Source organism: Pezoporus wallicus, unplaced genomic scaffold (assembly GCF_028554395.1).
Source record: "Pezoporus wallicus isolate ANWC-B61680 ecotype Strahan unplaced genomic scaffold, APGP_CSIRO_Pwel_v1 contig_4161, whole genome shotgun sequence".
Classification (NCBI taxonomy): Eukaryota; Metazoa; Chordata; class Aves; order Psittaciformes; family Psittacidae; genus Pezoporus; species Pezoporus wallicus.
The window spans coordinates 730971-756137 of record NW_026639584.1 but is presented as its reverse complement, the minus strand read 5'-3'; the positions used below and the strand labels follow the sequence as shown (position 1 = coordinate 756137).

Sequence of the window (25167 nt, the reverse complement as noted above, 5' to 3'; positions counted from 1 at the left end):
GGTCTCTGGCTGTGCACCCCACTGTCACTCCCCAGCTACCCGACCTGGCCCATGGCACTACGGCCCCACCACCAACGCAAACCACTTCTGCAAGAGCAGACCTTTCTTAGCCACAGGAGGAAAGCAAGGCTTTCCTGCAGAAATCCTTCTGTTTGACAATGTCAGAGTTTCCATGACAAATGACCTGTAGCCAACGCTGTCCCTGCCATTAGAGCGAGCAACCCCGCTGCATGAGGCATGCATGTGAACGCACTCTGGAGCTGCTTGCATTACACTGAGTCACGTTACAAACTATTAACTTATTTTTGTTGAGGTACAGTTCGCATGAAAGTAACTCAATAAAGAAAGAAGTTCAGAAGCATTGCATGTGAGCAGCATTAAGGCCACAGAACCACCAGGTGCAATGTGTTATTCTGCTCCCCCATGGCTGTACATCAGGAGGTGACAAGACTGGCACTCTGCTGAAAGCCTCTGAACTAGATCGATTTCCTTCCTTCTGCTGGGGGTTGCTAACACTGAGCAGTCCCTGGCAGGGTGACACAGCGCTGGTAGCTCTGCTGTGCCACCCATCAATATCCCATCCCTGGCAGTGTTCAAGGCCAGGTTGGACAGGCTTGGAGCAGCCTGCTCTAGTGGAATGTGTCCCTGCTTGTGCAGGGGGATGGAACTGGATGAGCTTTGAGGTCCCATTCTAGGATTCTATGATTCTGTGATTATCTATTTAAAACGAGGTAAATCAAGGTGGTCATTTAATCTGACCATTTAACATGACCACAACTAGACTTCAAGAAAAGCATGTATCATTTTGCCTGCCAAGTAAATGAAAGAAGAGTATAAGAGAATATCATATATACAGACTTACCTCCCCAGAATATTAATAACACTCCTGCCACTGTGCCCTACTTCAGAAACACACGGTTCCCGTGGCTCGGGTTACTCTTATGTCCATGCCCATGTGTAAAGAAATCCTCTAATGAAATCATGCTTTGCGATTACCCATGGTAATCTCTTCACTTGGACTGACTTTCTGACACATTTATGGCCCATTCTTTGCTGGGAAGATTTTTACAGGGGATCTGAAGTTTAAAAGAAGACAGATGACAAGCTGTGATCGCGAGGAGGAGAGGCTCACCATATGGAAATAGAAAGCCCTGGCTCTCTCCTCTATCCCTCCTCCCCCCTCCCCTGCCGAGTTTCTCTACTTCACATGATGCTATTGGGATTTGAAGATCAGAATGCAAATTAAATTATTAAACAAGGAACAAAAAAAAAAAAAGAGCTTGAGCCTTTCCTCTCCATCCTCCCATGTGATCAGTAATTATAAATCAAAGTGGGGAAAACAACCCCGCTGGAAGCTGGCATTTGGGATATAGCCCAGTTGCCTGCAGAAGGATATAATGCTCAGGCGACAGTATGTGCCTTTGCATGCTATGGGGGTTCACGCATGAATGGGTTCTATAGCTAAGAAATTACTGTAATGGCAGAGACTGTTCCACAGAGCACGTTTATTGTATTTTTTATGGTTTACTTACTGGGAAGAGCAGAAGCATCACTCCTCAATCCAGTGCGTTTTGCCAACATCAGACTCCCAAAAGCCATGCAGTGCCCCCCGAAACAGGACAGCCAAACCCGTAACTAATGCTTTGTAGCCACTGGTGCGTGGTAGCAACCTTTTAAAGTCTAGGCAGTCAAAGAGAAAGAAATTAATCCACTTCAGCTGGAACAGACCTTGAGATGTGGCAGGTTTTGGTGTGGCACACTTAAACAAGTGGGTGATCCGGTCAGTCTATAGGTCAGGGGCAATGTCTATAGTTCTGGGGCTGGGACTCGCTGCCTGTGGTCCTCACCCCTGCACCCTGTGGGAGTGCAGGGGATTCTGCGCTGTTGAAAAACCCACATGCTGCAGGCCCCAAGTTTTGAAAGAGCTGGTTGTGTTTTCAACGCTGGCTTTGCAAGGCTTGGGCTCAGCTGCTGGCCTCAGTAGCCAGACTTACAAAATAAGCACTTAGTCCCCCCTTCAGTGCAGATTTGGGCTACACGGACATCCCATTTAGGCACCCGTGTTGGAACACCGGCCCCTTGTTTCCAAAATAAATAACTGAATCAATGCTACACAGAGTTTAACCTAAACACATAATGGAGCCTAACTCAGATATGCACTGTAATCCATCGACAGGTCCTGGAGATGGCAAACTGAAGCCTGCTTTTATAATGTGCCAGCTCAGGGACCTGTTCCCAATTTCCAGATTTGGCCTGCTGCATTCTAAAAGATGCTTAATATACTCGATGCATGTTTGTGTTAATGTTTACCATTGAAGTTTTTCATTATTGGATGTTATATTTGGCCATAGCATTAAAATTCCATTGGACCGACTGAAATCTACTGTCAAATCAAAGCCAAAGAAGCGTCTTTGTGATAGACCTTCAGCTCCCATCCAACCATGTGAAAAAAAAACCTATTGTAGGTGTTTTCTTTGTAGCTTTTCCTCTTTTTGCCAAAGAAATAGCAAACACTTTATTTATTAGCTGTTGTTTTTATATGCATAGCTCTGAGCCCAAAGCCATGGACTAGCATGGAGGCAGAAGCCGCTCTGCCAGGTGGGCACAGGTCCATCCCATACCAGGGTCAAGTGCAAGTGAGGGCGGCTGACACCTCCCTCTGAGTCCTTCTCCAAGGCCTTGTCATTTGTGATAAATAGGATTACTACCTACAGCCCTCTGGACTCACAAACTAATGCACCTTGGGGACAGCTGAGGGACTGCACTGGTTTTTCTGCTGCTTGCAAGCTCTTATTGTGACTTGGATCATGATCAACCTGGACAAAAACCGATTTCCCACTGTGCTAGTGCCCAGCACTGCTGGGAGAACAGCCCTGTCCTGAGAAGCCTCAAGCCTTGATTCACCAAAGTCCTTAAGCACATGCCTAAAATCAGATCTGCACCAGGACATGCTTAATGAAGCGCTTGCATTAACTGCACCTAATGAGGGAGCTGGCCTGACCTGGGGTCCGGCTCTCTCCGCTTGCCTGCCTCTGCCTGCAGGCTGAGGGCAAGATTTTTGTGTGGAAACTCAGTGATACAGCATCAAGAGTCGATCCCCAAGTGCCACGGGGAGTCACAAGCCTTGGGCGGATGCTGAGGACGCTCGGCACTTGCAGACTTGGAGCCTGAAATCACACACACGCTCACAAAAAACCCTGGCATGGCTCAGCAAGTCCAGAGCGAAAATAAATGAAGGAGGTTTGCCTAAGTCCAGATGTGTCTGAATTCAAAGGGACCTGGAAAATATGATGGCCTGGACACAAAAACTGGGAAACAGCATTTAAACATAAAGCCATGAGGGTAGGTTTGAAAAACAGTCAACAGATATTCTCTCAGCTAGTTAGAAAGGGGAGGCCTGTGAATAACCCATTTTTCAGTCCACCAAAGAACTGCCAGAGCAGCCAGCGATGTTTCAAACTGTGTCCCCTCCCCAGAACATTTTCTCCAAGTTTATCAAAATTCAGATCAGATATTTTGCATTTCATTGAATTCTGGTTTTCAGGATGGTGTTTTTTCATTTTCAAGATTATAAATTGAATTCTGTAAATGCCATCTCAGTACATAAGAGCATTTATTTTGCCCGTATTACAATGGCATGTTTTGATTAATGAAGAGTTCCCACTTCGCTCCAAACTGGATTTCTTTCTGAAATGGGAAACAAAACTCTCTGCCTGCAAAAATTTGCTTGGCTTTAGTTAAATGCTGAGACACTAAGAAAAAAGATCTGTGGCATTACACTGAAGTTAACGTTATATACTTGTAATATATAGCAGCAGTTCTAAACTGCACGCCCAGCCCTGGGATTACTCATATTGAAATATCCTCTTTAAGAGGCACACAAGAAGTCTGACATTTTGGGGAAAATGAAGCCACATTCCTATGAAGTCCCAGTGGTCACAGGCCACTAAGATGACCCTTGTTAGGGTCAGACTAAGATTTCAGCATTTAGCCCATTAGCATGGCTTACGGGACTGAACATATTTCTGTATATAGATCTGTTAAACCTGAACGGCCTTAATTTATCATTCTTGAAGGCACTGATTTACTAAAAGCCTTTGAGAGCCCGATGTTACTGGTTGAGATGTTACACATTACTGGTGCAACAGTGAAGTAAACCAGCTTTCTCCCAGCATCAGTACTGGTGGTAGCGATCGGGTTAGGATGGTTTACCAGATCCTCCCACATCAGCTCCCCTATGTTAATGTTTCTGGTATACACTTTTCAAAGGGATGGATAGGTTAAGGTTTGCTTGAGACCTGTTGCTGCTGCTGGCTGCACGCTGCAAGAAGTATCTATTAGAATGGGAAAGTTTGGTGGTGTTCCCTCTAGAAAAAAAGTCTTTGTCACTGCTTAGTGAAGTGTGCGAAGCTGCTAATGCTGGTGCTGGTGCTCAGTGACAAGCTTCTCTTCTCACCATCACTGCTGTCTCCTCCTAGAATCACAGGATCAACTAGGGTTGGAAAGACCTTTAAGATCATCAAGTCCAACTCTCAGCAGGTATCTCATTTATGGCACCTTGTGCCCAGAGCTTCTGGAGTTGCCCACTGGCTTCGAATGTCATCCCCTGGTTTAACTGGTGAGCACTTGCAGTTGGGTCAGGTGGAAACCACAGAGGCTGAACACCATTTCCCTCTCATGCTTCTGTATTTACCTGGCACTGATTTCATGAAAGGACAACTTGCCTACTATGGGACAGCCTGAAACAACAGACTGTCTGCTTCCTGTAAAACTTAGAACAAATGTAGTGATGGGAAGGCCCTTTGTAGCAATGAGATGTCTTTACACTCTGCTAAAGTAAATCCATTTTGTAAAGCCACCAGCTGCAGGCTTCTTAATTGCAGCACACAGCCTTGGCTATCAATGACATTTTTACCATATATAATCTTGAGTTGAAAGCCTACCTTTTATCATCCAGGTCCAACCCTAAGAAGCTGTTCCTTGCCTGATGCAGGATAAAAGAAGGGTAAGTGCCTCTTTACAAGCAGCAGGCACTACCTTCCCCTTGTATTAAAAGAACTACGGTCCTCGCAAGGGGCTTGTAGCAGCTTCTAGCTTAAGTCAATAGGAAGACTTAGGTTTTGGGATCTGGCCATTATACAGCAACAGCACAAGAGCGACACCAGGCTCCTACCTGTAACTTGGATTGCTCTTCTGGCTCCATTGAGCAAACCCATTTTTATTAGCTGAGGATCTAGTCCATATACTATCAGAGCTTGCTGCAGCTATTTTGAGCCCAATCAGCTATGAATCGGGCCTCCTGAGTTGTTACATCTGCCACTTCCAAACAAAATGGGCTTCTAGCATCAATGAAATGGCATCAGAGAAAGCTTATAGCAAATGTAATATGTGAAACATTAACCACAATGCTCACAGTCCTAGAAAGGTCTGATAAGCCACGATTAAACTTAATTATGGATTATTTTATATTACCTACCTCCAAGCACTGTGGAAAATTGCTTCCTTTTAACTGCCTTGGCTGGCTTGCTCTGACCACACACATACTGGGGGATATTTTCCCATGATTGATGTATTTGTTTACCAAGCTCCTTGCTCAGATACAGGCCGATTCTCCCTTTAATCAGAGGTGTGAATACCTTAACAGTTGTCAGAGCCCACATTAGGCTGCTGATTAAAAGACATCCTCACACTTACCACTAAAGAAATACATGGAAAAAAGTAAATTCATATACTCAGTATAAAACTCACAATGAGCAAACAGTTATTTTATGTCCCACTTGTCCCATTTGTATCTTACAATAGAAATGTTGCTTTGTTCTTTCTTTGTTGTTTCCTTTAACCAATGAGTAGATGGAAGGGTTTAGGTGGGTTGAGTTTTTTTGCTCTTGCCTAAGGGTGAACAGCATCATGAACATCAGTTTTCGCTCGACTTCCTTTGAGTGCTTACCTACACTGGCTATTACTCTCTTTTGCTACAGCAATATTACCAATAAAATAAACATGTCAAAATTCAGAAGCACAAACAAGTTCATCTGTGACACTAATTTTGCCTGGCAAATAATTCTCCTTGTTTCTGCAAGGGCTTCAATTTCTTGTGGATTCAAAGCAAATTCATCTTTAATTTGATGTCTCTGTCTTATTTTTCTTTCCCAATCTCATTAGAGTAAAAATAGCAAGGATATCCATATGATTAAAGACTTCATGTGCAAGAAAGCAATCTGGTCATAGTGCTCCTTAGCTTTATGTACTTCTTTCTATTTGACAACATTAATTTGCCATCTGTCAGCTCAGTTACATAGTTTACTTGCTGCTTGCTTGGCGTTCACCTCCCCCTTTTTAGTTGTCAGCTGTTTTCAATAGTTGGGCCTCCTTGAGTGGGCCATTTATGCAGATCTGAAACAGGAGAAATCCTAAAAACTGACCATATGGGAAGCCACTTTGTACTCCCCAGGCCGACATAGCCATGCACAGCCCTCCTCCCCCTCCCGGGCACCCCAGCACTTGAAAAGAAATCCAGTTTTTCCATACCTCCATAGCACCTCTCATCTGGGGGACTCCAAGAACATCACACAGCAGATGCAAACAGCCCAGTTCTGCTCTCTTGGGCAGGTCTGCTGAAGTCAGCTCAATTGTAGGAGATTTCCTGGGAGCTCCATTCAACCCTAAACATGCAGTCAAATAAACAGCAGAGATTGTTAAGTTCACATCAGGAAGGCGGCCAATACAAAATGGGCATGGCAAAATGAGCCCTCTTCCACCAAGGGTGTCCTGCAGGGCCATGTGCTTTACTGCCTTGTCCCATGTGCAACCCAGGTGCAACCCAGTGGATGTTTCACATCAACATCTGCAATAAGGGTTATGGATAGAATACAATGTCTCAATCTTCTGAGGAAACTGAGTTCCTGAAACTGTTCCTTTTTCAACTAAAAGCCTCAATTCTAGGGAAAAAACACCCAAACCCAAACCAAACAAACTGGGAGATGGGTGAAGAGAACTGGGAGATGAATGTAGTGCTTTGGAGAGGAACTGGAACAGGTTGACCCAAGAACTAGTAGCTGCTCCATCCCTGGAAGTGGCATCAAGGAAGTGCCATCAAGGCCAGGTTGGACAGGGCTTGGAGCAAGCTGCTCTAGTGGAAGGTGTCCCTGACCATGGCAGGGTTGGAACTGGATGAGCTTTAAGGTCCTTTCCAACACAAACCAGTCTGGGATTCTATGATTCTATAAATGGCAACATCTAGCTCCCAACTTCCAAGGCACCCCTGGAGTGGCAGAATAAAAGCTTTCATCTGATTTGTCAAAAATTCTCACCCAAAACTCTGAAATTTTCAGTATCTTCTGTCAGTGCTGCCACTTCCTCATTATTGCTGTTCATTTACAATATATTGTCTCTGCAAACACTTAATTTGTATAGTATTTTTGAAGTGATCTTGCAAATACGTCTATAAAGGTTGTTATAATTAATATTCTCTTATCTTTCAAAATCCACGACAGAGTGGAGCGTAGTGGGCAGCAACTCAGCCTTTCTGTGAACAATCCTGTTTCCCACTTGATGAAGCTGAGAAGGTAAAAACTGAACACTTCTTTCATTGGAAATGCCCTGGTTTAGGGACAGGAGGCTTTCACAGCGGCATCTCTAGAGCACATCTGGAGCTGATGTGGGAGGGTAGCCTGGCTGTCACATTGTCAGCACTGCAACAGTAGGGACATTTTTTTTCCCAGATCCCAAACATTTAACCTCCAAAACTCATACCTGATGCTCAGAATTATGCTTACAAAAGGAAATACATTAGTTTATATATCCAAAATAGTATCGATTGATCTGAATACACAGCAAACCTGATTCTGTCCATTTCTTCCATGTGATTTTCCTGCCAGTTGGAGAGCTTCAGAATACTCAGGAGCACTGAATTGGAAAGATGAACTTTCCTCCTGAGCAGAAAACCAGCATCAAGACTGGTTATTGCTTAATTCTCAGGGGGAAACTGAGCTGTGCCAGCTAAGGGCTTCATGGCTCACTGGGACAGTGAGCATATGGGCTGCCCTTTGCCAGTCAGACTGGCCCATGCTCTTCCTTCTCCACCTAAATAGTGTGACGGGAAGTATCCTTAGAAAGGTTTTCATCCTCAGGAGTAGCTAAGTTACCTGCAGGTAAGTGAATTAAGTGGTTTGTATCCACACCAGAATTCATTCCATTCCAGAGCTGCTGTGTGCTTTGTTCCTGCCCTGTTTCAGGAAGAAGTGACATTATCAGCGCTGTGACTCTTCACACTGGTGGTGTGTTTGTTGTTTGTTTTCCCCTGGTTGCTTTCTCAGAAACTCATTTCCAAAATGTAAAAACCTTAAAACCTTTTAAACTGGAAAGCCAGTAGCAGATGTAGAATAGTACCTAGGGTCTAGATAGCTTAAACATAAAGAAGATCCTTCCTCACAGCCCTGCAGGGGAGGAAGCAAGGTTGCGAAGGGATCTTAGTTTGGGTGACCTCCACCAGAAATCCAGCAAAAAGGATGGACAACACCATGGACATCAGCAGAGGGTGCCTCAACTCAGGCTGCTCCTGGAGCTCAGCTGAACGTGGTTTTGCTGGTTTTGATTCACACCCTGGGCAGAAAAATAGCCAGTGTTGGGGCAGGTCCTTGGCAAGGAACCCAAAAGAGAGCTGCTGGTGCTGGGGAGAGAAGGGTGATCCTATCTAAGGCATGTTGGTCAGAGGGCTGACTGCAGGCCTGGAGGCTGACAACACTTTACATCAGGATTACTATTTCCAGAAAAGATGGAAATGACTTTCCAGCTCTGATAGCCCAATCCTGGCATCAGCAGCCATGAGAAGATCACCCCAGTAAAGGGAAGTCCAGCTGTGAGACAGAGCCAAAGTAATACCTCCAGCACCGCTCCCCCGATGTGAGCCTGACCAGATGTGTGCTGCCTCTGGGGCTACAGCTGTCTGGTAATTCAGAACAGTCTCCAGGCTGCTCTCATTTAGGTTGGGGGCCAATGCACAGCTCACTTCAGACAGAGTTCAAAGGCTGCCCTGAGCTGCTCTGCATGCAGGCAGGCCACCGGCTGGACCCAGGGCACTGCTGCCACCAGCCACTTGCCAGCTTTGACTTCCAACCCTGCGCTGGGCTATGAGCTACAAATGGGACTGGTGAGTTGGTGGCTCTAATGGGCTACCCAAGGGTTCCTCCCACCTCCTCCAGGAACCCTGGTAAGTACTGCTGTGCATCACCTCTCTGTAATGTACAGATGCACCCATATTCACGTAGCTCATGCTAAAATGTGATCCTACAAAGATATCCAAAGGTGGTCTGAGGTTGAAAAAGCTCATCCCATACTTGCGTGGCAAAGATACTTACCTTAAACTTGGTACCAAAGCCAGCACTTCATAATTTCAAAACGTAACCTCTGCTCCAAACGTTTCCCAGTATCAGCGCATGTTGGCTGCAGATAACCAAACCTTCAGGAGTGGCTTTTTGGGGCTGTAAGCTCCGCACCACTCGCCAAACACTGCCTCATGCAGACAGTATGCTGGTATAGATGACAGAACCTATAACGGCAAAACAAATCCATAAACACCTTGATCAAAACCAGGAACAGCGGGAAAAAGAGGGAACGCTGACATGATACTGTTGGCAAAACTTGGCAGCAATGTTCAGTTTAAGAAAGATGAGCCATTTCCATTTACAGTAAGACCTAACAGCTTCTGGGACACTGTTATATAGAGGCTGGGCTCATTTTAGAGGCATGGGAGTTTAGTGAACCAACCAGTACTCTTCCTCTCAGGGAAGACTCATTAGCTACAAGGAAACGCAGTGTGAATGGGAGGTGTGTGTGGGGTATGGGTAATTACACAGGCACCTCAGGAATAAATCACTATCCTACTGTTGATATGACTGCAAACCTGGAACTGATCCTCATTTTAGCCTGGGAGAAGGTCTTCAGAAACACTCTATAAACTACAAAGAAAAGAAAAGGAAATTGACTTTAAAACCAACATTTTAATAATACTGAGGTGTTGACAAAACCCTTGGAGAGCAAAGGAGCTCCATTGCACAGGACGGACTCACTGCCCAGGGAAGTGGCTCCTGGGGCACTGTTGGGGCCAATGTTTTGTTAGCTCAGTGACTACGACTATCACTGTGTCTGGAGAGGAGGCTGTGGTGGGAAACAGGCTGCAGGGATACACATGCTGGTACTGGCTATCACACTGAGTACCTTCAAACACTTCTCCCCAGCAGGAGCAACAACAGAGGCAGGACTCACCTCACCTGAACAGGAACCTGCAGAGCCCTGGTGCTTGGCAGCATCACATGATGTGAAACATGGTTAGAGCTGGTGTATTTTTTAACAGGGAATCCCAGAGGGAATGGGGATGCATGCTCCCAAAGCATGTGTGCAGCTAGCCTGGGATGGAAACACGAGCGCAAACTGCAAGTCTGCTGTCTAGCACACAGACCTGGGGGCTCTAATACTCGAGATGCCTATACTGTACTACTCAATGTGTGCATACACTGACAATCTACCCTGCAAAAATGTAAGCCAGGCTCTTGGGCACACGACATACATAAATACACTCAAAGTCCCTTCTGGCTTTCAGCAGGCCACCTGACATCCAGCTGTCCAACAGATGCACTGCAGTCTCAGTGCTAGGAGACATGGTGATGCTGGTGGAGAGGGTGGACCTGTGCAATTCCCTCAGGTTATACCAGAAAAATGCAAATCTGGGAAGTTCAGGATGCTCTTCTGAAAGCCTGCTTACATTAATTCAATGCCCAGCAACATATGACCTAGCCCCAGCTGTAGGAGCATTGCTTTCTTGAAAATCTAAGGCTCTGTTCTCTTCCCTGTAATTGGGATGATAGTTCTGACTGCCTTTTCAGCAATGGCTGTCTCCTGCACTGGGGACATGCAGTGTGTTAAGCCAGCAGGTCTGTAATCTTTACAGAAGCCAGGCTGACAGCAATGTAACAAAAATCATACTGATGCTGTTTTAGACCATGGTGCAGAGTGCCTGCATTGGTACTCCGCTCTCTGCAGCAAAGCATGCTGTTAGATCCAAACCCATGAGGGACAGGCATCAGAATCCCCAGATGACAACCAAAGTAATGTAATACAAAAAGCCACAGAAGAATTGCACAGGACACAGCGGCCCTGACTCACAGCTGATGCACTTTGCTACCTCCTGACTGGGTTTGAGAAAATGATGCTGTTTCCAGCCAGCTGAGAGTCTCCCCCTGGTCCACGGCTCAAGCAGACGTTTGAGAGCCACACAATAACCCCAGTCATTTCATAAAGCACTGCTGCTGAGCTGCCCCACGGAGCAGAGAGGACAGGCTGTGGTGGCTCCAGGCAGCCACCTCACCAGTAGTCATGTCAGTCATGCTCAGGTGGCTTAAAGGAATTAGTTTTCCATTTAATTTGGGAAATTTTCCCAGAGAGTCTCAACTCCTCAATACAAATAAGAGTTGCTTAGAAAACACTTCATTGCACTTGGCTACTGTTCAGCACTACACGGGGTCAGACGAGGAGCTCCCGGGCAGACCAGTACAGTTCAGTGTTAGTGCAGACACCTTTCTGAGTTGACCTGAGGCCATCCAGGAGTTCAGCCTGTGAGCAGCAGAACCGGCTTGAGGTCTTCTGCAGGTATCTGGTACTTATCATAGAATCCCAGCCTGGTTTGTGTTGGAAGGGACCTTAAAGCTCACCCAGTTCCAACCCCTGCCACGGGCAGGGACACCTTCTACTGGAGCAGCTTGCTCCAAGCCCCTGTGTCCAACCTGGCCTTGAACACTGCCAGGGATGGGGCAGCCACAGCTTCTCTGGGCACCCTGTGCCAGCGCCTCAGCACCCTCACAGGGAAGAGCTTCTGCCTAAGAGCTCATCTCAGTCTTCCCTCTGGCAGGTTAAAGCCATTCCCCTTGGCCTGTCCCTGCAGGCCCTTGTCCAAAGCCCCTCTCCAGGTTTCTTGTAGCCCCTTTAGGCACTGGGAGCTGCTCTAAGGTCTTCCGCGAGCCTTTTCGCCTCCAGGCTGAACCACCCCAGCTTTCGTCCTGTCTTTGGTCATGCCCTGCTATTTCAACCTGCTAATAGGGAACTAACCCCCCTTAAATAACTTAATTTTACAGCTCTCCCCAACCTTAATACTTGCTGCTTCCTGGGTCACCTGCAGAGGGAGGTCCTGGCTGGAACTGCAGGAGATGGGGGTGTGAGGCAGGCAGCAAAGCCTGGCACTGCTGCTATTCCCTCCTCCTCACTGCCCAGCTTCCCTCTCCATGTCTCCATCCCTGCTTTGCTTTCCTTATTCTTTTGCATTGTGGTTAGTTTTCAGATGCATCATAAAAATCCGCGTGCTGGGAATACTGTGGTTAAAACATGGGAATGCAAACATTGTGGGAATAACTTGGGTTTTGTTTTTCTTTTCCTTCCCTTTTCCCTTCTATAAACTTAACTTTTCCACTTCTTCAGTATGTTGGCACTTAGAAGTTGTTTGGCCTGTTAACAGAAACAAGGACTGAAGGGGTCACATGAACGATCTGTTTAGAAAAACAAGCAAAGCCTGTTGCAAGCTCTCAGCCATGGTTTGAGCAGGTAATTCCTGGTGTAAGGACTAGCACATCTAAGCACTCAGCAGCTGGAAACTCAGGTGGGCGTGACTCATGGACCCTCTACCCTCCAAACCCAGTTGCCACTGTCCTCAACCCCCACTTGTTCCCATTCCTCTCGCACAGAAGCCTGCTCTCACCCATCCCCAACCTCTCCTATGTTTTTTTGTCAGCTCCTGTCCAAGGGCCCTCTTCAGGCCATCCCATTCCTTCTCCCAGCTTTGAGAAGATTACCATTAGCTCTTATTACTGACCATAGTCTTGCCCTCAGCGGTCCTTACTGCTATCTCCCTACATGGCTGACACCGTGCATGCTTCTGCATCCTAAAAGCTCATTTTAACAGCCACTGGAAGGTCACAGTTGCTGCAGATCTCTACACAGGTCAGGACACCGCATGGTCTCATCACAGTGTGCCACAACCCAGCCCACTCAATACTGAAGACTTACAGTACAATGAGCAAGTTCATGGTGCTGGCTCCACGGCAGCTCCAAGGTCACTTGGCAGCATATGCTGAAAAACAACCCAAACCAACACATCTTTTAATGTCATTAGGGTTTGGATTATTTCAGTGGTTCTTACAGATCCACCCTAGATCATCCCACAGACCAATCTGGGTTTGAAAGAGTCAATCATCTGTATAGAATAATAAGAAGACAAAAACCATTTTCTTAGGAGTATGTTTCATTTTTCCATCAATGGCTCCTATTATCACATTAGCAACCACTACAAAAACTTCATCCCCACCACACCCTGCCTTCACACATGTTGAAGGAAGAAAAAGTTGATGTTCACCTGGAGACCTGAGATTGAGGGAGCCTACACAGAGCCTAGGAAGGGCCTTGCAGGAGAGCAAGCACTGGTAAGGGCTAAGACATGGCCATGGACACTCACCTTCTCCCAAAGGCCAGGTTGGATAGAACTTGGAGCAAGCTGCCCTAGTGGAAGGTGTCCCTGCCTGTGGCAGGGGCTTGGAACTGGGTGAGCTTTAAGGTCCCTTCCAATACAAACCAGTCTGGGATTCTATGGGTCTGTAAAGTCTCCCTCTGCTTCCCAGGAAGTAGTGCTTTTCAGAAAACAGTACTTTGGTTTCTACTTTTTCAGTACATTCCCACAGTTCTTCCAAAAGGACTCAAGATGTGATACTGTTGAAAAATAAACAAATAATTAAAAAAGCTTTTCTTTTTTATGATCTTTACTTGCATCTCCTGTACGTTTTGGGTTGGCTGTACAATGTTGTGCGTCATTTTTTTCACTCTTCATCAGTGTCTTGGGGATGTCTGTGTTCAGCCCATCTCTAAAGGGCTTTGGATACTGATGTCTACTCCAAAACCAAGGGGGTTATTTGAGCTCAGTAGTCCCAGTACTATCTGCAAAGCTCCTGGGGAAGTGCTGTTGTAGCAGGTCATAAGTAATAATTAGAATTATTTATAGTGGGGGCTGCAGAACAGAATTGAAAGTGTCATCAGATTTTACATCCAAAATATTGTCTAACTTAGTCCTTTCTAATTCCCAGGCATTGCTGTGGGAAGATACAATTGCACATGTAAATACTTTCCCATGCCTCCTCACCATGTGCATATTTCGCATGTGTAAAGCATATGGGAATGTACACAGGGCCTCGTTGGAGATGTAGTGTGTGTGTAAATTGTTGCTTGTCTACATCTGTGTATCTAATTGCATGTGAAAATCACTACTTTAGTTGCATCAATGAAATACAACTTTTTGAAAATACAGCTTGCATGTGTTTCTCATTCATTTTAGCGAGGCACAAGATGATCCAGTTGAAAAACAGTAGCTAAGACCAGATGTTCTTCTGTTCCTCCAGCGTGAGAGAAGCAGCTCAGCCTTAAGAAAGTCAAAGCTGCTTAGTTTAGGATGCTTGCAGTATCATGGGAGAGAAAGATCATCTCCTTCAGCAGCCTCCTTTTCCAAGCACTCTGACCTATCCCAAACAATGTTTATGGCAGAAGTTCACCTCTGCTTCCAGTAATTTAGAATCAAGCACCAAGTCACTGACAAGTGCTGATGAGCAACAGTGAAGATGGTCATTCAACAGGGGATGCTCCTGGGGACACTACTGGACAGTTAAGACTGGACATATGGCAGAGGTTTAATGAAGTACATGATGAGAATGGCACCTCACCCAGCTGTGCCAATAGTCATTTTTAAGCCATGTGCTTCATTTCTAAACAATTGAGTTTTAAAGATTTTAGTAACTCCTTGAATTTTTCCACAGCTCTGCTGCTGCTGTGGTCATACTTCCAAACTCAATGTACGTCTTACTCCTCCACTTAAAACATTCACTTTTCATTAAACCTGCAGGAAAAACAAAATCTGGATTACTTTCAAATTATTGGCCAAGCTCAAAGAGACATCCCAGCCCTTTATGGGGTGCAGATAAAAGAGCTCAGAGTCCCTGCTCTGCCAGGAAAAACGTTCACTTTCTGTGAAAAACATTAAGAAATCAAATGAAGAGCTTATTAAACTTCGAGATGCAAGAATTTACGAATTGGACAGCGGTGCATGTATATGTCAGACCCCTGAGATGAGATGGTGCCTGTCATAAACTGCTGCTGGATGTGTAAATAAGACTCACTGTGCTCTCCCCCAGCTGTGGAGTATTGAAGTAGGAGCTCGGGCTGAAAGCACTCTTTGTGAGAATCAGCTCCAAAGATTTACGTGCAAGAACCTCTTCTTTATTTACCAGCTTGCTGAGACTGACAAAGTATTTGATAGCTTGGAGCCTCCAGCCTGAGAGCCTGGTTTGTAAGAGCATCTGTCAGTGATTGTACCTGCTTTGCTATTTATTTTTCAGTGCCCCAATCTGCAAGTTCCCTCCTGTCCTGTCGGTAAAGGACCTGCTCCGCACTCTCTTCCCTTCCACCTCTTTCAAAAGTCTTAGACAAAACCGATTTGGGGGCTTTATTCTAGGACATACGAACCTAATCCTCTGCTTTTCAAAGAAGCATTAGTTATTCTAATAGTTATTCTAAAGTATTAGTTATTCTTCTGAAGAGAGGTGTTTTAGTTGGCAGAGGTGCTCACTGGCCATTGCAGGTGTTGGAAGTGTAGTTGTACCCAAGGGAGTGATGACTGTTAAAAAGCACTCCCTCTTAGCCATCAGCTCTATAAAGTTACTTTCACAAATAATTGTAGGCTATATGGGGAAGACAAGTCATCTCTATGCTTATCAACCCCATGGACCTTTATTGCTATTACTAATAAATGCATGAGAAGCTTTGACTTGCAGAGCCCACGCTGAGTTTGCAGAGTCTGCAGCTACGAAAAGCTTTTCACTTCTTACCAGTAAACTTACTGCATCTGATCTGCAAATGAGGACAGAGTAATGTCTCAATTTGTAAATGCAAATATGTCAACAGGGCTGTGTGCATGTCCACCCAGAGATGCAGCAGACATCTGCCAAGTTATCCTGGGAGCTGGGTGAGAAAAGTAGCTGGTATTTTCTCCTTGATCAGGTAAATACAATACATGCACAGCTAGAGCATATTAAAAATATGTAGCCATTTGCAAGTTTTCCTAAGTGGCCACACTACACAGAGCTCTTGGCTGGCGAGTTGCATGATAGTTCATATTGTTGTCCTCCAGGTTAGGATCATGGGTAAGAAGACTGGAAGACCACCTCGCTTGGAATATGCTGCTTATGACACTGCATGCTTTCTTCTTCTTTTCTTCTAACAAGATAATATCCAGCTTCTTGATGGATTCTGTTCCAAAACCAACTTACACAGAGCGGTTGAAATATTTGCAAACCTTATCTGCGTTATCGTGCATATATTGTTGCTCCTATATTGGATTTTCCTTAGTGCGCAGGCAGTGAGACTATGAACAAGATATTGCAATGTCTGAGTGAGACCACCAGCTCCCGGGAGCTAGCTGCTGTCCTCCCCACCTTGAGTATTCCACTGCTCCCATCCCACACAGACCTGCTGTATGAGATGACCAGGGGCAAGAGTCTCATCTTTGCCCAAGGACTTTCTTCCTGAGACAATCCTCCAGGCAGTCCCAAGCCCTGAGCTCCATAGCTTGCACCTTCCATGCTAGGTTAGAGAGCAGGGTCCTGGTGAAGAGAGGGCTTGTGCCATGGATGTGGCCAAAGCAACAAGAGGTCTTCTTTGATATCACTGTGTGATCTATTTAGGTACCACTAGGTATCCTCTGATAGCACAGAAAAGATCTCAAACCAAGCTTACAAACTGCAGGCAATGGGATAGTTTTTGTAGCAACAGTATTTTAGGGTGACCCCTGGTTAATCTTCCTCATCTTTGCAAGAAGAGTGGCATCTGGATCCAACAGAGGCCTCCTGATGAAGTACAGTGTCCATATGAAGAACAGCGTCCATAAGAGTACTCCCTGTCAAGCTTCCATGTTTCTACATCTCATCCAAATGTTTTGCCACATATTTCTTTTCCCAGTTTTACCTGGTAGTTCACGTGACCTAAAACCATCTTCAAACATCCTGGGACATTTTCCACTTGCTGTGCATGACTCAGCAAGCCCACAATGATGAGAAAAACACACCTTAAAAGTCAGCTGTCTCCAGATGCCCACCAGGCTGCCTCGATCCCTCTAGCGCTCCAAGTGCTGGAGTGCAAACCTGACGATGCCATGTACCTCCAAACAGAGCATTCATTTCTTTCAGTCATTTCCTAAGACTCGGCAGCCTTCAACCAAGAATCAAGCAGGCTCTGGCAGAATGGTGGTCGGAGTCTCCCTCCACTCATTCAGAACATGTTATTGCTGGGGCGAGAAGCAAATACAGCCGACCAGTAATGCCTGCTTCCAAGGAAAACACTCCCTTTACTGTATCTGGTGTTTTGAAATGGATGAAAATAAATTATTTATTATCATGACTTTTGGGCTGAACCTGTTTATATGGGCTTGCATCTGTCTGATCTGAAGAGTGAGTCACTGACTGACAGACACCCTGTTGGCTGGTCCAGTTACTTACATTATGTCCATACTGTTCCAACAGCTTAAATAAAAATAGCAAGCTTGAAACTTCTCCTCTGTTGGCATTCCTTCATAGAGACGGGGTGTTGCTTAAAGAAACATCAAATCACTCTTAAAGAGGTCAGATCTGCAGGGTGAAATGGTAAAATTAATGGTGAGGCTCCCTGGCTGCACATTTCCAGCCCGGCTTTAGACCCCTCAGCAGCAGAGCTGGATGCCAAGGGAATGGGCGAGGAGGTTTGGACGACGTGTGAGCTGCTTCAGAGCTGCCCACAAAATATCAGTCAATAGGAATTAAACATCTGCTCAAGTCCAAAACTTGCAGGCCTCCTGCCACTGCCAGCCCCTTCAACATCTGGCAGCAGGGGCAAACTCCAGAGCAGGATTTCCACACACGCTAAGTTAATCCTTTTTCCTCCTTTGTACCCCTTCAGACCCAGTGAAGATTGAAGTGAGAGCTGTGGATAAGTCTCTTGGAGAAGAGTGTGTGATGGAGGAGTGGGACAGCAGAAGAACTCTCCCATCCTTGTGTTAAGGGGCTTCTGTTAGATCATACAGAATTGCAGAAAAGTGACTCAGAATAGAAAAATCCCTTTCTTCACTATCCCATCCAGCCAAGTACAAATGTATCCTCATTTGCTTGATGAGGTAGGAACTGGAAGTGGCTGACAGCAAACACCGTGTCCCTTTAAACAAGCAAACTCACACAACTGGCAGCCAGCATTCCCATGGGCCTGGGCCCCCAAATGGCTTTTCTGGGATATACTGTAGCCATAAATGCTGCAAAATCCTACTGGTGTGAAGCCAGAAGCAAGTAAGCAAGAAGAGGCTTGGGCACTGTGAAGGTCAGAGGCAATACTGCCATTGCAGTGTGGAAGTACGGCATGAGAAGAGGCATTAGCCATCTCACAGCCTCCTGGAAGACTTTAGTACCATGGCAAGAAAGCAAAGGTCCTAGAGAGCCTTCTACCTCTCTCAACACTTTGGAGGCTGCAATTCCTTACCTGGCATGTCCTTTTGGTAACTATTTTGCAGTATCTTGTGACCACAAAGGATATTTATGCTGCAATACACACCTGCATGTCTGTCTGCCAGGAAGGGAGCAAAACCCCAAATCATAGTCAAGACTTACTGTTAGACATTTGAATTGTTCAGCATTTTACAGCTGATCACGATTAGGAGCCCAAACATATCAGATGGTCTAAAGCAAACACTGCCACCTGCTTTTTGTCTCAGAAGAAGTCATAATTCAGTGAGTACAGCCATCTGTAGGCTAGACCTATATGTGATCAGACAGATTCCTTCCTCCTGAAGGTGACACTCATTTTTATGTGACTGAAACAAGTGTCTAATCACAGTTTCTCCCTTGATTTCTTCGATTATTTTTGACGAGGAGGAAGCAATTCAGTACAGTCTGGACTCCTGTGACTGAGAAGACATGCAGAGATAAAGAGGATCTCCTGCTTAACACACATACTTTGGAGCAACAGCCAATATCTAAGTGCAATATAATATTCTCCATTTGCTCTGCACTTGCAAGCATGGAAGACTATGAGTAGGATGTGTGTTTGTGGTTGAGGAGGTATGCAAGTTATGCTCTGTGTGGATGGAATATGCCTGGTGCTGAAAGCTGTGGGATGGAAGAATGAATGCAGTTGTATTGGGAGAAGGAGGAATGCTTACAGTATTTTGTGTCCTCAAATGTGGATTAGCTTGGACAGAGATGTAAGGTGTGAAAGACATATCCTGAACACCTGTTGCTACATCTGTATTTTTTTTACTCCTTTTGGAGGCAGCATGCCTTGCTTCACACTCTCTGTCCTTACTCTGCACTCAGGTCCTTTCCATTTCATGTGAAAGTAAGTTTCTCCTCTCCTGAAAGTCAGATGTATTTCTAAGTAGGAGAGGTTGAGCAGGGAGTGGAGCCCATGTGTTAGGGCTGAAGAGAACTGGGCACACATTTGCCTCTGGAAGCACTGAGGAACTGGACCTATCCCATGACCCAACTCTCCTGCTGCTGCAGAGTGCACTCCATGTCTGCTACCTTCCTTCATGCTGGTGTTTGAGGTTGCTTACCTTTCACAGCTCAAGCTGCCACTGAAGTCAGTGGGAATGTGGGCAAGTCAAGGTGTGCAGGATGGACTCCCTAAGGAATGTGGTTAAAGCAGCCACATTCCCAGTGTCCCATGCAAAATGTGCGTGCAATGAGTTGGCAAACAGTGTTATTCTCGCTTTCGTCAGCAAAAGGAAAGGTAACTGATTTATCAAGAAACTAAGGTTAAAAATCTCTCCAGAGGCAATGGAAATGTATGTCCTTCCACTGACCTCTGAAGATACATGATTTATGGGAATACCCACTTATTTACGTTAGTTCCCACAAACAGACCTGAAAAAAATTAGCCCTTGATCTGTGATGGCAAAGGGCTCCACAGAGGTAAAGTCACTGAGGAAGAAAGAAGGAAAAATCAGGTTCAAAAGGAACATATAAAACTAGAAATACATTGAAGGGATAGAAAATAGTTTGCCCTAAGTAGCGTAACGGAGTATCGCTTGGCAGTGCTGCTAGGCTGTGGATGGACAGAGACACCCAGGGCTTCCTAGCAGTTTGGTTTGGCTGTTAGTAATTAGGAACTTGAAAGGAAATGTGAAAACACAGTAATAATAATTTCATAGTAAAAAGAGTTTCAACTCGGAAGTGCTACAGTGCCACAGACCTATAGCCACACGCCTGAGCTCCCTTCCCAGGGAACCTCCATGTGCATCCTTCCACTTGGTGAAGTCACACTTCACTTTGGAAATTCATTCTTCACAGGATGGTTACCACCTCTCAAGGCTGCGCTGGGTGTCTGCTTGCCACCACTTGCTGATGGATCACAGAATGTTTAGACTGCAGGCCTGGAACAGGGTGCCCGGAGAAGCTGTGGCTGCCCCATCCCCAGCCATGTTCAAGGCCAGACTGGACAGAGAGGCTTGGAGCCCACACCCTTATGGTGTTTCTAGAAAGGTGACCTGATCCTCAAAATGTCCTGTGAAATGATTTAATGCACTAGACTGGACAGTATGTAGTGCCTCTGTCTTGGAAAGATGAAGTTTTGTTCATTCTTAGATCTGAACCTGAGATGCAGAGGGTGTAAATGACATGCACGGGTCTGTTTACCCGTGCCCTATAGCAAATGCTAGTTCTTAAATTCTCTTTTAAAAAAGGCTTGATGAAATTTAACCTTCCTCCTTGCAGTCCCAGCACAGCCAGCTCCCCTGGACTCAGGCACGAAACATGAAGAGAAGGAGCCATTTCAGATATCAGACGCAAAACGCACGCTGCTCTACATGTAAAGGAAGTGGTGTGAAAACAAGATGGATCACCACCAGTTTTGATGTGCAGTGCCTGAACTGATCTAGGATGGATCTGGGAACTGAGGAAATGGAAAGTAAAAGCCCTGAAGCCATCAGAAGTAGATCAGAAGAAAATGAGTTTGTCTAGAGAGTGAGAAGTCTGATAGGCCATGCTCTGTGGTGGCTCTGAACCATGAAGTGGGTGTTCTGTGGTGCCTCAGAGGTCTAATCTCAAGTTACTCTTTGATCTCCTCACAGTTCTATGGCTCTAAGTAAAGAAGCCATAGAGTCCATCAGAATCAGAATGTGACAGCCAGATCTGAACTCTGGGTTTGGTTCATTTCTAGACACAAACGAAAATGTATTTGGTGGCTTAAGTCTCCAGCAAACAGGTGAGCTGGCTTTCTTCAAAACCACTGTATAACCCTGCATGATTGGCACCTTTCGCTTAAAAGAAGCCTGAGTTCCATTGGCCAGCAATGAATTAAATTGGCAATGACTTCGGGAGGTTTGTAAAGCAGTTGGCTCTGTTCGAGGCTTAGATTCTCTCATTTTCATGAACCCAAACCCACACTGGAATAGAAAGCAAAAGAATAAACCACCTACCCAGCATCCGATAGAAAGAAAAATGCCATTCTTCTTAAAACAAGCAAACAAAATCCCTGTTAATGTGATAATCTTACAATAACTACTTATTTCAATGAACAAATGACACCAAGACAAGAAGTATCCTGGAGTCAGAGGCATGAACTTTTAGCTGGTAGGTCAATGGTAACGTATCTTGTTTGTACAAGCCTGACAAAGATCTGCTGAGCAATATCCACTGGGGCCAACAGTGCTTGGCTGTCTGCACTGTGGTGGAGAGACAGACTTGGATAACGGTGTCACTCACTCCTTCGGCGACACCAGCCAAGCATAATGAAGCATGGCCAAAGCCTTCTTCAGCATGATGGCAAGAGTGAAATGCTGAAAAGTCCTAAAACGGGTTGACATGGATGAATTAGAATGAAATGGTTGCAGTAACGATGATCTGAGACGGCATGTCCGGCGCTGAAGCCAACACAACCCTGTTCCAACCCCCTCTTTCCTCTCTAATGGCCTTCTTGCTGCATTTTCATGTATGCTGCAAACAGTTATGCAAGTTCGTCCAGCCCACAGGGGTGTCAAGGGATGTCTACACCGCAGACTGCAGCATAACACTGAGGTATCTGGAGCAGTTCTAAGTGAGCTAATCTGAGTACCTCTGGCCATGTAACTGCAGCTTCAGAGTTTGCTTTGCAGAACGAGTTTCTAGTGTTAGTTTTAATGCTGATAATAGCATAGTTTTGAAGGGCAGCTTTGCCTGGCTTTTATCCTATTACGGAGAATCAAAGTTTCACTGGGTACATCTAGTAAATTCTAATCTTTATAGAAACTAAGCTACGGTATCACTCCAGAACACCTTAAACCATTTTCAGAGCAAGGCTGGACCAACAGGTCAGCACCAAATTTCTGGGGTTAGACTCTCTTTTGGACTGTGTTCTTCCTGCAAACCCACTAGTGATGAAGTTGTGTGAGGCAGCAGATCATACTGGCTTTGCCTAAGGTTGGTGAGCAAGGTCAGTTCAAGGGAAGGGTAGCTCAGCCCTTGGAAGCTCCATGTGAAAATCAGAAACATAGACCGAACCTAAGGAACCTGGTTCACCCACAGCAGATATCTTTTAAACCAACCAACAACATCACTTCTTCAGCCGTGAGGAAGAACTCAAAAAAGGCAACATGGATTACTTATTTTCTTGTGATCAAATGGAATGAATATAAGGCCATAATCATCATGGTCAAGGACAAGGAGGATGCGATGGCTGAGGACGACTTCCAAGTGTAACTGAACAAGAGAAGGAAAGGGATACACTGTGCAGCACAGTTCAGTGATGATAACAAATTAGAGCACTTCTCAGTTCCTAGGTGTTGGTTTGGCACTACGAATGACCCGAGCAGGAAATCTTAACATGTTATTTGTGTGGAATGTACTCAGAAGCTGCAGGAAGCCACAAAAATTAGACTGATACTTCTTTATTTGTAACACTAGCTGACGGCTCTTTCCAGTCCTTCTCCTTCTCCAATGCATCTTAGAAAATAGCTTTGAAATTCATCAGACCTTGGACATACAGCCCGGGTAACGTTCCAGCAAGTAGCCGTTTATTTTATAAGGGGATTTAAATATTGTAAAAGTGAATAAAACGCAGGTGTTTGCATTACAGACAAGTGAACCTTGTGTAAGCTCTACAAAGATGTGGCTTCCAGATTAAAAGGGCTTTGCACAGCTCCCGCTGCCTCTGTGGAGGAGGTGGATTTTTGGATCAGCAAGTGAAGCGTCTTCCTTTGCATGACGAGGCCCCGGATTCAAACCTCTGCTCTGTTTGCCCACCAGGGAAAGGCAGGAAGTAAGGCACATGGTGACCATATTTGCACCTGCACAAGGTTCTTAATTTTGAAATCTGTCTGAGTAAGTTCAGCCACCAGATTGCCCAAACACAAACAACTGCTGCCATGCAAGGATGAACACTAACCCCATATTGTGCTACTATTCAGATGGTCCAGGCCAGGCTGCTGCCAAGAGATGCTGGGATTAACCAAAACAGGAACATAAATACATGGGAAAAATTGATCCCCTGATTTTCACACTGGATTTTGGTACAAAGGAAAGAACTAACAGCTACCTCTTGGAAAGCTTCCTCAACGAGCAAAACCAAACCTTCTGGCCCATACCGTACCAGCTTCCTCAAGAAGAGAGCTTATGTGGAAAACCTTAAAACAAGGCTTAAAGACAAGGCAACTCCACCTGTGTTAGTTCATTGACTCCTGATTTACACCAGTGAAAGTGAACACATAGCCAAGGTAATACTAGTTAATTATTAAATATATAATCAGTGTAACCATGCCCTCTAGAGGACTAAGTTTACCTCCATAGAGTCAAAACGGGCCTTTGGGTCTGAACACTCTTACAATTTGGGGGAAAGGCATTTTGGATGTTTGTAGTTTCCTTCCTCATCTGAACCTAGCCATGAATTTCCATTTCCTCTTTGGCACAATACCTACAACAGGTTGAAACAACCCCTCAAAATGGCACTGGCAGGTGAGATTTAACTTTAGCACCCACCTGGTGTCTCTGCCAAACAATTACTTCAGGTAATCCCCACCTAGAGACTGAAGGACTGATCTGAGGTCTTCCTCTCTACTACTTCCATAAGACATTTGACCACTTTGCAAGGCCTGACCCAAATCAATATGCTGAGTATTAAATGGCTTTAACCTGCCAGAGGGGAGACTGAGATGAGCTCTTAGGCAGAAGCTCTTCCCTGTGAGGGTGCTGAGGCGCTGGCACAGGGTGCCCAGAGAAGCTGTGGCTGCCCCATCCCTGGCAGTGTTCAAGGCCAGGTTGGACACAGGGCCTTGGAGCAAGCTGCTCCAGTGGAAGGTGTCCCTGCCCGTGGCAGGGGCTGGAGCTGGATGAGCTTTAAGGTTCCTCCCAACCTAAACCATTTTATGATTCTATGAAATAAACAATGTTCATTTTCTTACCTCCTGCTTTTCACATTTTCCTTCCTTTTCTTCTTTCTGCATTCACTGGCAATTTCCCCGCTCTCCCTTGGTCAGTGTGGTTTTACATTCCCAGTTAGCCTGAGCTGCAAAAATGAGAGTGAAAGGAATCTGCGTGCAGTTTGTTTGCCATGGCTGCGATCACCCCAGCTGGACAGGATGCTGGTGGCAGGATCAGCAGTGCTCGTGGGTATTCGCTGCAGGCTGTAGCACAGTCCTAAAGGAGCCAATAAACGCTTGTGGAGTTCAGTCTGAAACTCTTTTGGCTTGAATGTCCACATTTTTTGATCAGGAACCACTGTGAGCCACACATCACCAACCCTGTGGACAGCTACCCTGAAAAACAAAACCTGGAAAGGAACAGGGGAAGGGTCAAAGCTCTGAGCTAACATGATGCAACAGAAAGGAAACTCTCATCAGTTCAAGAGGTTTCTGCTGGTCAGGTTGGTCTATGCAAACCCCCAGATACTCCCCAGAGAGTCCTGCAGACCAGCCTAGGAATGCAGGGCTGGAGTGACGGCCTCCATTCAGGCTGGTGAGGGAGGCCACAGCCCTGCTTTCTATGAGAGAATATTTGGACACCTCTTCCATGACACCTTAGCTTCTGTCTCATGGGACACTGCTCCCACGTAGCTCAATGGACAGATGGAATTAGAGCACAGCTGTATTTTAGCAGCTCT

The 25167-nt window shown here is 45.6% G+C and overlaps 1 long non-coding RNA gene across 3 annotated transcripts; it reads right to left on the bottom strand.

Annotated features, from left to right (window-relative positions):
• Positions 1-1445: 1445 nt before the first annotated feature.
• LOC130602345 (uncharacterized) lies at positions 1446-25005 on the bottom strand. 3 transcript variants are annotated; one of them, XR_008972881.1, is made up of 6 exons: positions 24470-25005; positions 9859-9956; positions 9357-9547; positions 7832-7931; positions 6529-6662; positions 1446-1680 (listed from the first exon to the last, which is right to left on the bottom strand). It is a non-coding gene; the product is annotated as an uncharacterized LOC130602345 (long non-coding RNA). The 3 variants fall into 3 exon arrangements; XR_008972879.1 differs by having other exon boundaries at positions 9902-9956; XR_008972880.1 differs by lacking the exon at positions 7832-7931 and having other exon boundaries at positions 9902-9956.
• Between the last annotated feature and the right edge of the window lie 162 nt (positions 25006-25167).